This window comes from Zingiber officinale, chromosome 1A, assembly GCF_018446385.1.
Source record: "Zingiber officinale cultivar Zhangliang chromosome 1A, Zo_v1.1, whole genome shotgun sequence".
Classification (NCBI taxonomy): domain Eukaryota; kingdom Viridiplantae; phylum Streptophyta; class Magnoliopsida; order Zingiberales; family Zingiberaceae; genus Zingiber; species Zingiber officinale.
This window is the reverse complement of record NC_055987.1, coordinates 53,545,749-53,562,696: the sequence shown is the minus strand read 5'-3', so window position 1 is coordinate 53,562,696 and position 16,948 is coordinate 53,545,749. Positions and strand designations below refer to the sequence as shown.

General features: G+C 38.5%; 1 long non-coding RNA gene across 1 annotated transcript; it reads left to right on the top strand.

The window, feature by feature from the left end:
* Positions 1–13,713: 13,713 nt before the first annotated feature.
* Positions 13,714–14,053, top strand: LOC122003777. Its single transcript, XR_006118096.1, has 3 exons — positions 13,714–13,733; positions 13,811–13,866; positions 14,022–14,053. It is a non-coding gene; the product is annotated as an uncharacterized LOC122003777 (long non-coding RNA).
* The last annotated feature ends 2,895 nt before the right edge of the window (positions 14,054–16,948 follow it).

The following is a 16,948-nucleotide window of genomic DNA, read 5'->3' as shown; positions in this document are numbered from 1 at the left end:
CTAATTAATGGTCAAACCTAAATCTAATACAAGGTCAAATTAGATTTAAAATTCAAACTAATTCTATTCAAGTAAAATAGAAAACCATTTCACCAAACCTGTAGGTTAACTCGATTAATAATCTAGAAATGGGTGAAATGGAGACTAAGGTAAAATTGATCAAAACATTATAAATTAAATTCTATTCAAGAACCATTGTAAGTGCGAAAATATAGAATTCTCAAAATTAACTAAATTTTTTGAAATAAAAAGATTATCGATATAAGCACCTGGAATAGATCCATGTGGCAAAACCATTTTGAAGTTTCAAATTTTATAAAATTTAGGCACCCGCACCCTAGTCCAGGAAGCCCACAAAATTGTTGGGTTCTTCGGGCCGCGAAAACCGCTTTTCGCGTCGCAGAAACCCCGAATCACCCAAAGCCGTAGATCCGTGCAAGGAAAATTTAACGAAATACAAATACGAGTTTCAAAAACTTTAGATCTACTCCTAGATATATGTGTTGAGAGCTTTACCCTTGTTGCGTGCCCTTTCACGTTCCCGCTCGTCCAAGGAGTTGTCGGATCTCAAGACCGTCAAGCGTCGGTCCTCTAGAAGTATCCACACGGACACGTAGGTGGAGAAAACCTTACACAAAGGTGTGCTAGCACCTTGGTAAGATTCGGCCAAGCAAGGAGGAGAGGGAGAGGGAGAGCTTGAGGAAGAAGAAGGAGTAATCACTTGAATGAGCAAATTGAATTTCTCATTCAATCAAAAGTGGCCGGCCACTCTCTATTGTAACTCCCCTCATTAATGCATTAAGTTGTCATCAAGGAGAGAATGTAACCTCCATGAGGTGGCACTCACTAGTAACTCCCATGAGGTGGCACACCATGATGATGTGGAACATCATCATTGGTCCACCTAATGTCAACTCACCAATGAGGTGGCAAAAGGTCAAGTCAAAATTAACCTTTGGTCTTCCTTCTTAAGTCAAGTCAAACTTGACCCAATCTCTTCCATGGTTGATCTAATCTAACCATTTGATTCAAGCCGACTTAATATAATGAATATAATTCATTTAATTAAATTGATTCAATGAGTCAAAATCTAAATTAGACTCATTGAACACATGAATAAACTTGACTCGAACTCAAGTTAGCCCAATTAGGATTACTCTTAATCCTATTTGATTCATCAAATGAATCTAATCCTCTTGGTTCATCATATGAACCTAATCTCCATCTAATTGTCCTAAGTGTGTGACCATATAGGTTCTTGTAACGTTGGCAATGCCCTAAACCCATTTAGGAGCATAAGTAATGAGCGGTATCTAGCAACTCATCATTACTACCCAAGTTACAAGAATGTCGAGATCGGACATCACCTTGTGACTACTAATTGTGACTTCTCACAATATATGACATTTTCCTTCTATCCTAGACATCTAGATTGATCAATATGAGGCATAGACCGTGTCATCCTCTAATCAATCTAAATCTTGAACTCCAAGTAGACTCACTCGATCAAATGAGCTCAACATCTAATGTTGACTCATTTGGGCATGGCCATTCACTTAGTGGTCTCACTCTATCAAGAATACCGATTTCGCTCCCGTCATATGGGTGGGATAGATCTCATCTACATCACTCACATCCCTCTACATAATTCGTTATATACCCAGTAATCGCCTTTATAGTCCACCCAGTTACGGGTGACGTTTGACGAAACCAAAGTATATAACTCCTTATGTAGGGATCCATAGTGACTTCAGGTCTAAGGACTAATAGATATACTAATAGCCACATGAGAAAGTATATGACACTCATATAACGATCCATGATACTTTCTCATGGCGGGTCATTCAGTATACATTCTCGAATGTATACCCATGTGTCAGCTTGATATCTCTATATCCATGACTTGTGAGATCAAGTCATCGAGCTGACCTACATGCTAGTCTTATTGCATTAACATTTTCCCTGAATGTTAATACACGACTAGGAATGATTTAGAGTAGTGTTCCCTATATCATCTCACTATCGATTCAACTAATCAATTGATATAGGTATGAACCTTCTACTCAAGGACGCTATTATACTTAGTCTATTTGTCACTAATACAAATAAGTATAATAACCAAACAAATGCTTTTATTAATATACAAGAATATGATACAATGAGTCCATACAATCATCAAATGATTGGCTCTAGGGCTCTAACTAACAATCTCCCACTAGCACTAGTGCCAATTAGTATAGGCTCTAAGGCCTAATGTCCTAGTGTGACCATCATGCTTTCTCTATGCCAAAGCCTTGGTCAAGGGATCTGCGATGTTAGCCTCTGTAGGTACTCTACAAATCTTCACATCTCCTCTATCGATAATCTCTCGAATGAGATGGAAGCGTCATAGTATGTGCTTGGTCCGCTAGTGTGAGCGAGGTTCCTTCGCCTGTGCTATAGCTCCATTGTTGTCACAATAGAGCTCAACTAGGTCAGCGATGCTAGGAACCACCCCAAGCTCAGTGATGAACTTGCGGATCCAAACTGCCTCCTTTGCTGCCTCTGATGCAGCAATATACTCGGCTTCTGTTGTAGAATCGAACTCTTCCAGCTGACAGCACCACCATTAATGCAAAATACGAACCCCGACTGTGATCTATAGTCATCCTGGTCAGTCTGGAAGCTAGCATCACTGTAACCCTTTACAGCTAGCTCATCATTACCTCCATATATCAAGAAATATTCTTTAGTCCTTATTAAGTACTTAAGAATATTCTTGACCGCTATCCAGTGACTTTCACCTGGATCTGACTTGTATCTACTCGTTATGCTCAAAGCATATGAGACATCAGGTCGAGTACATAGCATGGCGTACATGATCGATCCTATGGCTGAGGCATAAGGGATCAGATCCATGCAGTCTCTCTCCTCTCTAGAAGAGGGACCTTGAGTCTTCGAAAAACTCACGCCATGTGACATCGGCAGAAATCCCTTCTTGGAGTTCTGCATGGCAAACCGAAGGAGTACCTTGTCAATGTATGTACTCTGACTTAGGCCAAGCAATCTCTTAGATCTATCTCTATAGATCTATATCCCAAGAATGCAGGATGCCTCACCTAAGTCCTTCATTGAGAAGCAACTCCCTAGCCAGGTCTTGATAGACTGAAGCATAGGGATGTCCTTCCTAATGAGTAGTATGTCATCCACATACAATATGAGGAAGACAACTATATCCCCTATAACCTTCTTGTAGACACAAGGCTCATCTTCGTTCTTGATGAAACCAAACTGTTTGATTGCATCATCGAATCGAAGATTCCAGCTCCGAGAAGCTTGCTTTAGTCCATAAATGGACCTATGCAGCTTGCATACTCCGCTAGTATGCTGTGGATCTACAAAACCCTCAGGTTGTGTCATGTACACATCCTCGAGCAGGTTTCCATTCAGAAATGTGGTTTTGACATCCATCTGCCATATCTCATAGTCATGGTAGGCTGCAATAGCAAGCATGATCCGAATGGACTTAAACATCGCTACTGGAGAAAAGGTTTCATCATAGTCAATACTATGAATCTGCTTGAAACCTTTAGCTACCAAGCGACCCTTATAGATAAGTCCATCCATGTCAGTCTTGCTCTTAAAGACCCACTTACACCCAATGGGTTTTACCCCTTCAGGTGGATCAACCAAAGTCCATACTTGGTTGGTGTACATGGATTCCATCTCGGATCTCATGGCCTCTAGCCATTTCTCGGAATCTGGTCTCATCACAGCTTCCTGATAGGTGGTAGGCTCATCCTCTATAAGCATAACGTCATCATGGTCAGACAAGAGAAATGAGTATCTCTCAGGCAGACGATGTACCCTATCAGACCTGCGAAGAGGTATGTCTACTTGAACCGGTTGTTGTTCCTCAACTCCTTGTGGAACAACATCATCCACAACACTTTGTGGTTCCAGTTCAATTTCCATCGAGGCATCAGTGCTATTGTTCGCATCTTGAACTTCTTCAAGATCGAACGTGCTCCCACTAGTCTTTCTAGAAACAAAGTCCCTTTCTAGAAAGACCCCAGTCTTTGCCACAACTACCTTGTGCTGACTGGGAATGTAGAAGTAATATCCCTTAGTTTCCTTGGGATATCCAATGAAATAGCACTTGTCGGATTTGGGTCCTAATTTGTCTGAGACTTGACGTCGTACGTAAGCCTCACAACCCCAAATCCTCATGAAAGACACCTGGGCATCTCTCCCAGTCCATATCCTATATGGTGTCTTTATCACGGCCTTTGATGGAACTCGGTTGAGTATGAAAGCTGCCGTGTCTAGAGCATATCCCCATAGATATGTCGGAAGATCTGTGTGACTCATCATAGATCGTACCATATCTAATAAGGTACGATTCCTCCGTTCGGATACACCATTCCACTGTGGTGTTCCAGGAGGAGTGAGTTGGGATAGAATCCCACACTCAGCTAGATAGTCACGGAACTCATGGCTAAGGTATTCTCCACCTCGATCGGATCGAAGTATCTTAATACTCTTGCCAAGCTGGTTCTGTACTTCATTCTTGAATTCTTTGAACTTTTCAAAGGATTCAGATTTATGTGTCATCAAATACACATAACCATATCTACTGAAATCATCAGTAAATGTGATGAAGTATCTATAACCGCCTCTAGCCGCAACATTGAAAGGGCCACATACATCACTATGTATGAGTCCTAATAAATCAGTTGCTCTCTCGCTGTGCCCTCTAAAGGGAGTCTTGGTCATCTTGCCTCATAAGCATGACTCGCATATCTCATATGATTCAAAATCAAATGAGTCCAACAAACCATCCTTATGGAGTTGGGATAAGCACTTGTCATTTATATGACCTAAGCGACAGTGCCAAAGGTAGGTTTGGTTCAGGTCATTAGACTTGAACCTCTTGGTATTTACGTTATAGATAGGGCTTTCAAGGTCTAAAATATAGAGTCCGTTTATCAGAGGTGCACTACAATAGAACATATCGTTTAAAAAGACGGAACAACATTTGTTCTTTATTGTAAACGAGAAACCTTTCTTGTCTAAACAAGAAATTGATACAATGTTCTTAGTCAAAACTGGCACATAACAACATTCATCTAATTCTAATACAAGCCCAGAGGGCAGAGATAGAAAATAAGTCCCTACAGCAACAGCAGCAACCCGTGCTCCATTGCCAACTCGTAGGTTCACCTCGTCCTTTGTCAATGCCCTGCTATTTCTCAGCGCCTACATATCACTACAAATGTGAGAAGCACATCCAGTATCTAATACCCATGATGTAGAAATAGATAGATTGACTTCTATAACATATATACCTGAAGTGGAAGTCTCACTTCGCTTCTTCTTAAGATCCTCCAAGTATACCTTGCAGTTCCTCTTCCAGTGCCCGGTCTGACCGCAGTGGAAGTAGGTAGCATTCTTAGCGACCCCTCCTTTAGGCTTCAATGGCTTGCCTTTGCCCTTGGCTTGGGACATTCCTTTGCCTTTGGGCTTGCCTTTTCCCTTATGCTTCTGGACCATCAGAATGGGCTTAACCTTCTTAAGGTTAACCTCAGCAGTTCGTAACATACTAAGGAGCTCGGGCAGTGGCTTGTCAATCTCGTTCATGTTATAGTTCAGAACGAATTGACTATAGTTATCTGGCAAGGATTGCAAGATTAAGTCAGTGGCCAGCTCTTGGCCAAGTGGGAACCCCAGTCTTTGTAGGTTCTCTATGTACCCAATCATCTTGAGTACATAAGGACCTACGGGAGCCCCGTCTGACATCTTGCACTGAAACAGTGCCTTAGAGATCTCAAATCTCTCATGCCTCGCTTGTCCCTGATATAGTTGGCGAAGATGCTCAACCATATCATAAGCGCCCATCAACTCGTGTTGCTTCTGAAGCTCAGAGTTCATGGTCGCGAGCATTAGACAGAACACATCTAATGCGTCATCTTGATGCTTCTTGTAAGCATCTTTGTCTGCTCGCGGGGCATTGGCAGGAGGAGCCTCCGGAATGGGCTACTCCAGAACGTACAGTTTACGTTCCTGGGTGAGAACTATTCTCAAGTTCCTGTACCAGTCCAGGAAATTCGCTCCGTTGAGCTTGTCCTTCTCAAGGACAGATGGCAGGGAGAAGGAATTCGTGTTCGACGTCATGGTTATCTACAACAGAAAATTTGCAGAAATAAATATCATATTCTTTTAAAATCATTTAATTAGGTCTTTAACTAAATGATGCTCCCACTAAATACTATAATTCTTGTGGGACAAGATCCACATCATACTAACCCTTGAGTTAGCTTTGGCTAATACGCCCAAGGCTTAGTATGATCGGTAGGTAACGATTACCAATTACATCTCTATGCAACTCTTGTTTAGAAAATCAAAATCCGCATTTATATTAAAACTCGAGTTAGCTTTGGCTAATACGCCCGAGAGTTAATATAGATTTGATTTTGACCTATCTTTCCAACTATTGGAAGAATGCCTATAGTTGACTCGATCCAATCGAGTAACTAGGAATACTCAATCTAATTGAGTTTGTATTCACCCATGCGTTGATAGGCGGGACCAAGATTGTCCCTCCGTACCCTACCAAGATAATATGTATTGCTCTGCTTTGGCAGATTTAACAATACATGTGATCGAGGTAGTGATAGGTATCACGGCACGGTTAGGCATTAGAGTTGGTTCGATCAAGATCTAATCTAATCGAAAAGGATGCATCTTGTGCACGACTTAGATCTAATCTAATCGCAAGGGTGCATCATGTGCACGACTTAGATCTAATCTAATCGTAAGGCACTAATTAATTAATTACTTATTAAACATGCATCATATACATAAGCAATTAACTAATTAATCTATTTGTGATTTAGTCATGGCCCTACTACAATCTTCTCAAGCCAATGAGAAGATCGACTGGTCAACCTATGGTCAACAGCTTCTCCAAGCTTCTCCCTTTGACCACCTTGTGTTGCTCGTGCCCGCCTCGGAACTCCGTCTCGTGTGGACCCTCCACCGCTCCAATTTGTACATTACAATTTGAAACTTGAGTTACATTCGAGTTTAAATCTAATTTAGAACCAGAATATATGAGAACGCGTCGTGGAAAAATAAAAACATACAACACGCGCAAACACATAACGGCACGCAGGCCGTATTATGAATTACAACACAATCCAATCATATTGGGTTTATGGGCCATGACTATCACAAAATAAATATATAATTCAAAATTATATATTTTCATAATTTTCTATAATTTTAAAATTAATTTTTTACAATTTTTACGAGTAAAATTTCCCGGCGGTCCCGTTTAGCGGTTTCGGGCGCAATCGCGGAACGGATCCCCTTACTGGGCCAGGGGCAGCGCCCCTACCTGTGATCTAACCATCGCGAGGGTTCCTTTGAGATCCAACAGTGCCTAAACTCGCTGTCCCAAAACAATTTGGGACCTTTGAGATGAATTTTCCCGGCGGTCCAGATTAGCGATTTCGGGCGCAATGGCGAAGCAAATGCCCTTGCGGGATTAGGGAAGTGCACCTACCCATGATCTAACCATCGTGAGTTGCTCCTAAGCGATCCTACAGCACCTTCGCTCGCTGTCCCAAACGGATTTGGGTCGAAACATCACCGTTTTGGAAAAATCTTCCCGGTAGTCGAAGCCTACAAGCGTCTAAACACTTGTGCTTCGATTACTCGAGAAAAATACTCATAAAAACCCAAAAAACATAATTTTACAAAAAAATTACAGAAACTTTAGTTTTCATAAAACCAAAAAAAAAAAAAAAAAAGCAAACTCGTACTAGCCTTGCACATGGCTCTGATACCACTGTTGGGTTTTCGGGCCGCGAAAACCGCTTTTCGCGTCGCGAAAACCCCGAATCACCCAAAGCCGTAGATCCGTGCATGGAAAACCAAACGAAATTCAAATATGAGTTTCAAAAACTTTAGATCTACTCCTAGATCTATGTGGTGAGAGCTTTACCCTTGTTGCGTGCCCTTTCGCGTTCCCGCTCGTCCAAGGAGTTGCCGGATCTCAAGACCGTCAAGTGTCGGTCCTCTAGAAGTATCCACACGGACACGTAGGTGGAGAAAACCTTACACAAAGGTGTGCTAGCACCTTGGTAAGATTCGGCCAAGCAAGGAGGAGAGGGAGAGGGAGAGCTTGAGGAAGAAGAAGGAGTAATCACTTGAATGAGCAAATTGAATTTCTCATTCAATCAAAAGTAGCCGGCCACTCTCTATTGTAACTTCCCTCATTAATGCATTAAGTTGTCATCAAGGAGAGAATGTAACCTCCATGAGGTGGCACTCACTAGTAACTCCCATGAGGTGGCACACCATGATGATGTGGAACATCATCATTGGTCCACCTAATGCCAACTCACCAATGAGGTGGCAAATGGTCAAGTCAAAATTAACTTTTGGTCTTCCTTCTTAAGTCAAGTCAAACTTGACCCAATCTCTTCCATGGTTGATCTAATCTAACCATTTGATTCAAGCCAACTTAATATAATGGATCTAATTCATTTACTTAAATTGATTCAATGAGTCAAAATCTAAATTAGACTCATTGAACACATGAATCAACTTGAGTCGAACTCAAGTTAGCCCAATTAGGATTACTCTTAATCCAATTTGATTCATCAAATGAATCTAATCCTCTTGGTTCATCATATGAACCTAATCTCCATCTAATTGTCCTAAGTGTGTGACCCTATAGGTTCTTGTAACGTTGGCAATGCCCTAAACCCATTTAGGAGCATAAGTAATGAGCGGTATCTAGCAACACATCATTACTACCCAAGTTACAAGAATGTCGAGATCCGACATCACCTTGTGACTACTAATTGTGACTCCTCACAATATATGACATTGTCCTTCTATCCTAGACATCTAGATTGATCAATATGAGGCATAGACCGTGTCATCCTCTAATCAATCTAAATCTTGAACTCCAAGTAGACTCACTCGATCAAATGAGGTCAACATCTAATGTTGACTCATTTGGGCATGGCCATGCACTTAGTGGTCTCACTCTATCAAGAATACCGATGTCGCTCCCGTCATATGGGAGGGATAGATCTCATCTACATCACTCACATCCCTCTACATAATTCGTTATATACCCAGTAATCGCCTTTATAGTCCACCCAGTTACGGGTAACGTTTGACGAAACCAAAGTACATAATTCCTTATGTAGAGATCCATGGTGACTTCAGGTCTAAGGACTAATAGTTATACTAATAGCCACATGAGAAAGTATATGACACTCATATAACGATCCATGATACTTTCTCATGGCGGGTCATTCAGTATACATTCTCCAATGTATACCCATGTGTCAGCTTGATATCTCTATATCCATGACTTGTGAGATCAAGTCATCGAGCTGACCTACATGCTAGTCTTATTACATTAACATTGTCTCTGAATGTTAATACACGACTATGAATGATTTAGAGTAGTGTTCCCTATATCATCTCACTATCGATTCAACTAATCGATTGATATAGGTATGAACCTTCTACTCAAGGACGCTATTATACTTAGTCTATTTGGCACTAATACAAATAAGTATAATAACCAAACAAATGCTTTTATTAATATACAAGAATATGATACAATGAGTCCATACAATCATCAAATGATTGGCTCTAGGGCTCTAACTAACAAAAATCCCGCCCAAAAAGCCAACCTAAAATGTCGTTGTTTGGGATGAAGGCGCCTCAACATCCTCAAAGTTCCTAGAAATGTTGCCAGACAGAAACCTGACAAAGATGGTTCAAGCTCATGGAACACCTTTGGGTGCATAGATATGATTTTAGAAGGGGGACTCGAGGTTTCAACTCCAGGAACCTCCAAAGCTTGTTTCCAAGCACTACAAGAAAATCCTCATTCAACAACACTCAAACGACAACGGTTTTATACCAAACTGTTGTTTTTTTACCTTTTAACAACGGTTTTAACAAAAATCATTGTCTTTTAGAAATTTTTTTGACCTACAACAACGGTTTTTAAAAATCGTTGTCTATTTAGGCTTTTTTGGGGCTATGACAACGGGTTTTAAAGGCTACGACAACAGTTTTTGAAAACCGTTGTCTATGTGCACTTTTTTTGGGGGTTACGACAACGGTTTTTAAAAACCGTTGTCTATTAAGTGTTGTTGAATACCATATTTTTTCCCTCACCATTTTTTCCCCTTCGTCATTTTTTACCGCCGAGTTTTTCTTTCCCTCTCCCCGAAATTTTTTGCCGCCGATTCCACCCCTTTACCTTCTCGATCCCTAAGCATTTCCGTCCAACCTACGATCTCTTCATCTACTTCACGTTTTTCTTTCTTGATCTCTTCTCGATCCCACCTCGCTTCCACCAAAATCCACCCAACTTCTCCGACGAGCTCTTCTTCATCCTGTAAGAGGAAGGCAGAATGAATCTACGCTTCTTTTGTTTTCTCCTCTTTTTCATCCTGGAAGAGGATGTGAAGGGCTTAGGGTGTCTCATATCTCAGCGGTGACTCGTCTCCTTGCTTGTGCTTGGTCCCTCTTCGCCAAAACCTCTTCTCTTCGCGTTGGTCTTCTTCCTCGTCCGAAGGGTGTCGTGATCGGTGTGTGATGACGATTGGTAAGGCGGTGGCATCTCCGAAGGTGGGCATCGCGTTCTCCAACCGCCTCTGGCACGTGGAATCCTTGTCCCTGCACCCCTCGGGCGCTGGTCGGATCTCACACCTTAACGCCGTCATCCTCGGTGAGTCCCTAGAATGAGGAGAACGACCTCATCTTCCCCTCACAAGAATTTTCCAGCCAGGCCCTCGTCTCCTCTCCCGAACAGGTGCGTGTTGCTTGTACTTGAACTCTTCGGTTCGAGCTTTCTTGGGCTAACTCCGTTTTATGGGCTTGAAGGTTCCTCCTTTGTTGGGCATTCCGTTGTTTTTGTAAGTAAGTTTTGGCTTTGTTTAGGTTTATGTAAGTTTTATTCTTTTGTGGAAACTTGTAGATTATGATATTTGCTATTGTACAGAACTAGTTGTGTGTTTTTTTTCCCGATTCGGAAGAATGCGAAAACTTTAAAATGGAACGTTGTTTAGTTTCTTGGATAAACTTGTTTTGCCTTTTTTTTCTCAACATTAATATCATGTATCTTCAGTATCGGAACATGTACAGAAATTGATAGAGGATCCAGCTGGTTCTGGTCAGAGATCGCTTCCCAGTTCTACTGGAAGGAGAAGTGAAATCTGGAGGTTTAGACCGAAAACATTGTTGTGAGGAAGGGAACTGTCAAATTCGAGGTGAGTTGTCTTACACTTAATCTTGTTTGGTGGACAATGATGAATATTTTTTGTTCTTTTTTTTCTTCTTTTGGGGTTCAGTTGTTGCCGTAAATGTGATATTTGTTAGAGAATGTCAGCATCCTTGTGAAGAGTTTGTGTGTTTCGCTTACTAAAGGAGTGAAACTGTTACAAATGGATAAGAGAACCTGCCAATGTTTTTAAAATCTCATTGTTCAAATAGTTTGAGACTTTCATAGGCTATATTTTGTTGCTGATTGATGTCTTAATTTTTAATAACTTTTATTCTTGTAGTTGTTGCCTTCTGATTGGGTTACTTATATTCAATTAGAGGTAAACTTTTCTTCATGCTTTCTTTTGTTTTGGATACTCAGATATTGCAGTTTTTGTTCTTGTTTTGTTCATCATCTAGGTATTCCAGTTTGATTTTTGGTTGCATACATTTTCAGATCATTTGGAGGTTAAATGACAGACTTGTTAAGCTGCATATTTCCTTACATGTTTTTATGTACTTACTGCAGCTGCACGAACTAAAAATTACAGTGGCGCTAAACTGGAAGGTGTTGTTAGAAGTGTTGTCTCATATGCCTTGAATCGACAGATAAGCTTCGATGATTTGACCAAGCCCTTGGATGAGGAGAGCATAAAAGTCACTATGGATGATTTTTTGAATGCTCTTCATGAGGTTGGACCAGCTTTTGGGGCATCAATGGATGATTTTGAATGACGCAGGTATGTTCAAGTTTCACATTGTCTCGGTTGAAGCTGATTCCACATCCTTTAAAGCAATTCTACTTGGGGATGTTCAGGAGGGCCTATAGATTTTTGTGCTTTGAATTTTCTTAATGTTACATAATGTGGCATTATCTTTAATGTGCAAATGGCTTTCAGGCTTAATGGGATTATCGATTGTGGTGAGAGGCACAAACACATCCATGAGAGAGCACTGCTTCTTGTGGAGCAAATCAAAGACAATCAGATCCCACTTGTTACATACCTTCTGGAAGGTCCAACTGGCAGGTAAATTTACAACCAGCTTTCTAATTGATTAATGTGACTTTTCTACCGATTCAATCTGCTATTTATTCTTTTATGTCAGTGGAAAAACTTCAATGGCAGCTACAATTGGTATAGAGAGTGATTTCCCATATGTCAAGATGGTAAGTTGTGATATTATTGATGAAAGAAAAATAATTACGTTAGTACCATCATGTTAAATGATTAAATCCTCTCATTATTAGATATCTGCAGAAAGCATGATTGGTCTCGGTGAAGCAACTAAATGTGCACAAATTGTCAAGGTGAGTTGAATGCTAGAACAGTTTTAGTAAAAGTTCTCAATTTATTAAATTGTAAATGAAAAAACATTTTAAGTATTTATCCTACTAATTTTGTCCATGCATTAGTAATATCCTACTAATTTTGTCCATGCATTGTTTCTATCTGGGTTGCAAGATGAGTTACTTCCCCCTTTGCAAATGCAGATGCTGCACTCTAAAGCTATTATTGAAAATGAAATCCAAGAAACAACTTGGAATATTGCCCTATAATAAATTCCATGAGATATCCAAGAATTGCAGTTGAGATAATTGCCCAAGACTGAAAGGGATTGACCCACTTAACTTATTGCCATGAATGTTAAAGTTCCATAACTGAGATCCTTGTGGACATTTAGACAAACCATCAAGTAGATTTGTTAGTTCTCCACCAATATTATTCGAAGACAAATCAAGAGTTTCCAAGTTGCATTGATCACCCAAACTCAATGGTATTTGCCCCATCAAGTTATTCATTGATGCATCAAAATACCTTAAGTTGTGAAGATTACCCATGTTTTGTGGTATTTGACCAGAAATATTATTATCAGATAGTAATAACTCCTCCAAATAGATGAGATTGTACTCCCAAGTCTAACTCTCCTTTGTAGTTCTATCTGTTTCTTGTATAATTCTTAATCCAACTTTGCATTCATTATCAAATGCTGCAAGACATTGCTTCCTGATGCATAATTTAATAGTTAACTTAGATTTGCATGCAGATTTGAGAACAATTTTTTGAAAGAAATAAAGACAAGCTATTGTTTCATGTCATCTTTCTTTGTTTCCTGGTATATCTTCTGATATGCTACAACAATTAGTTGTTGATTTGTATTCTGAATCAGTCTGAGTCTCTAGGCTAATAACAACTGGCATTCTGGGGCCATCTCAACTCTCTGTGGTAGTTGTGCTATTGAGACGAAAGAAAACAATTTAAAAGTAATGCTAATAAAGTTCGTTTGAAATTATATCATATTCATATATATTATTTGTGATATGTTCAACGCATCTACCAGAATTCTTTAAGAAATAGCTTACGTTTGCCTTATTGCAATTTGCAGGCATGTAGTAGTGATGAAGATGGTTTGCTTGGTTTTGATGTACAAAGTGATGGCCATGGCCAAAGGTGCTACCTAAACTCATGATTTTTGTTTTGACGCCATTAATTCCACCCAATTCAACGGATATGGTGTTTTATTGCAGGCAACTAACTGTTCTAGCAAGAGATGAGCGAATGGAGATCACCTCAAGCATGAATGGTGCTCCTCTGTTCCCTCCAAAGTAGAAATCTTTTTCTTGTATCGAAATGAATGGTTTTCCGCCATTAATAGTAATTTTGTCAATCTTCATTTCTTGCTCTATGTATAGTTGCCTTGATGTATCCTTACTATCTTGATTATATTTGGTTTGTCAGGTTATTGCGTCTCAAGACTAGCTCGAGGTGACAAAATATGCTGTATTAGTCTGTGCTCAGGCCCATCAAGAAATCCTACAAGTTGAAGATTGTGATGGGACTTTGGTTGACAATAATTAAGTGCAATCCTACATGGCATGAACTACCATCACAAGTTTCTAGTATTTTAGCTATTGTTCATTAGTTGTAAATAGAGTTTATTTGTTTATTTGTATTGGGATAAATTTTATTTAAACATGAGATATGTTTCTTCTTTTGTGATTGTAATTCTTGTATAACTAACATTTTGAATGATATTAATGTGGGGAATATTCTTTCTTGATTATGATTCTTTATTATATATTTAAATTGAAATTTGATATATTGGTATTAAAAGATAATAATTTAAAAGACAACGGTTTAAAACTGTTATTGTTGTCTATCACCCTCAAAGACAACGGTTAAAACTCGTTGTCGTAGCCCCAAAAACAGTTGTAACTGTAGTAAAAATGCTCTAAATAACAACGGTTTTAAACCGTTGTCTTTTCATTCAAAGACAACGGTTTAAAATCGTTGCAAAACTGTTGTCTTTTCATTCAAAGACAACGGTTTAAAACCATTGTCGTAGCCCCCTACTTTTAACAACACTGCCAATTACAACGGTTTTAAATGACCTACGACAACGGTTTTTAACCGTTGTCTTTTAATGTTTTTGTTGTAGTGAAGTTGTTTCATCCCCATTTTTTATTTCGGTCTAGTCTTGCATAGCCTTGGTAATTAGTTCCTATTTTAGTTGTCCAAAAAATGTTTTGGTACACTCTAAACCAACTTGTCATTATAATGGTAAAAATAAATCATTTATTTATGTTTGTAGGATTAAGAGAAGTTCCACTGAGCTAGATTCCTCTAGCACCCCTAGCACTGACATTAGGTTCCGTGCAGAGGAACTTAGGTTGTCCACAATGTGTCTAGAAAGGAGAAAATAAAAAGTATCATCAGAGTTCATCCACCTAAGAGTTATAGGTTGTGGAGTTGGAACTTGTGTATCAAATCATGTTAATATGTTGTTTTGTTCCTTTCATTTGTACACTACTTATTTTATTTATATATATTTAAATTGTTCAAACTCTTCATGTGTTAAATAGTCAATGAAAATGTAAATGACAATTCATCCCTCTAGCGATGATAATTCTACATATATATAACATTTTCTTCAATATATACATTATTTTTATAATATGTATACAATTTAAATAAATACAAATACATGTAGTATCAAATTTTATTTCACCTATCAAGATGGATGATATAATTTATTCTCCATCTTTACACTATGATTAACAATAACAATGACAAACGTGTTGTCCATTTTGTACTTTACATTCCCCTCCTCTACATGAATTTGAACACCAAGTGTTGCAGGCACTAGTATCACTAGCACCTCTACAACTTGTTTGTTGTTTATCACCCCATTTTTTATATTCCGAACAACAATTGGTAGCATCAGAGTAATCTATAATTTTAACAAAAAAGAATAGTCAACATTAGGATATATGAACAATATGTAACAAATAAATTCAATAAAATTTGCATGGAATATTTAAATGGTGTTTACTTACTTGCAAGGCATATAGTTGTAAACAAAAGAAATACACAAAGAATTGAAACTCGAGACATTATGTAGTACAAATGAACTTTTGAGTTTTTTGTATTTTATATTTATTGTGTAATTGTAATAGTGGTGCAAGATCAGTATATATATTGTTCCGTGAAGTGAAAATAGGAGAATACAATTAAAAGAAAATATAACAAATAACATAAATGATCCTATAATTAGTAGCAAAGTGGTCATACACTTTTAGAAAGCTTACTATTTTTATCTACTTTTCAATTATGTATTGTCCTATATATAGAAAGAATGTAATATTTATCGAGTATATAATTTTGTTATGTATATTAGTTATTTAATTATAGGAAACATATTATATATACTATACACTTTTAGAAATAATACTATATACAAAATTGTTAACGAACAATTTGCTACAGAACATTGCAAACAGTCCTCGTATTGAGTCTGCATAACTTTTTTTTTTTAAATACAACTTTTTCAAATCCACGTCATTGTTTCTTTCTCTTTTATTTTTATAAAATCAACATTTCCTCTCGCCATAGACTTACTATTTTAACTGGTTCAAACTTATTACTTTAGCACTTAGAAATTATAAATTTTATTTTGTGACTTACTACTTTATGACAAAAATATTACGAAGTAAAATGTTACTTAAAATTAGAAGTGAGGCTTGTATTTTTTAACAAACATAGTCTAAAATGATATTTACTTCATCAATTTTATAACCCAAATAATTATCATATATTACTTCATAATTAAGAAGTGAGACTACTTTCCTTATACTGTAGATAAAGGTAAAGGAAAGCTTGAGTATAGAGGGGCAGCAGGAGCAATGTTTGCTGGTGTGGGTGACAGAACAGTGGGAAGTGATCTTGGAACTTACTAGTGCATGGAATATGTTATATTTTGGTACTGATGCACCTATTTTATTATCCTGCTTTGTATAAAAATACTATCAATGTAACGACCCACCTTCTATTGGCTAGGCTGTAAGGCCGGACCGTCACATTATGCTGTGCTAAGCTATATCCATAACCATTACTAAGTCTAGGTACGGAAAACTGTACCAATTTAAAACCTTGCTAAGTTAATACAAGTTCTTGGTACTACATGTGCTAACGGATGCAATCTAAGGTATACATGGTATATCCTACATCCCCTATGGTCAAGAAGCTGAATTACAAGGTCTCTTGGTCGAAACCCAACTTCTCAATCGATCCAGATTGAACTCAATCAATTGCAAGCTGTTGGATCGATCCATGGATCGATTCAGATCGCTACTGTGCTCGGGGTAATAATCTGGATCGATCGGCTG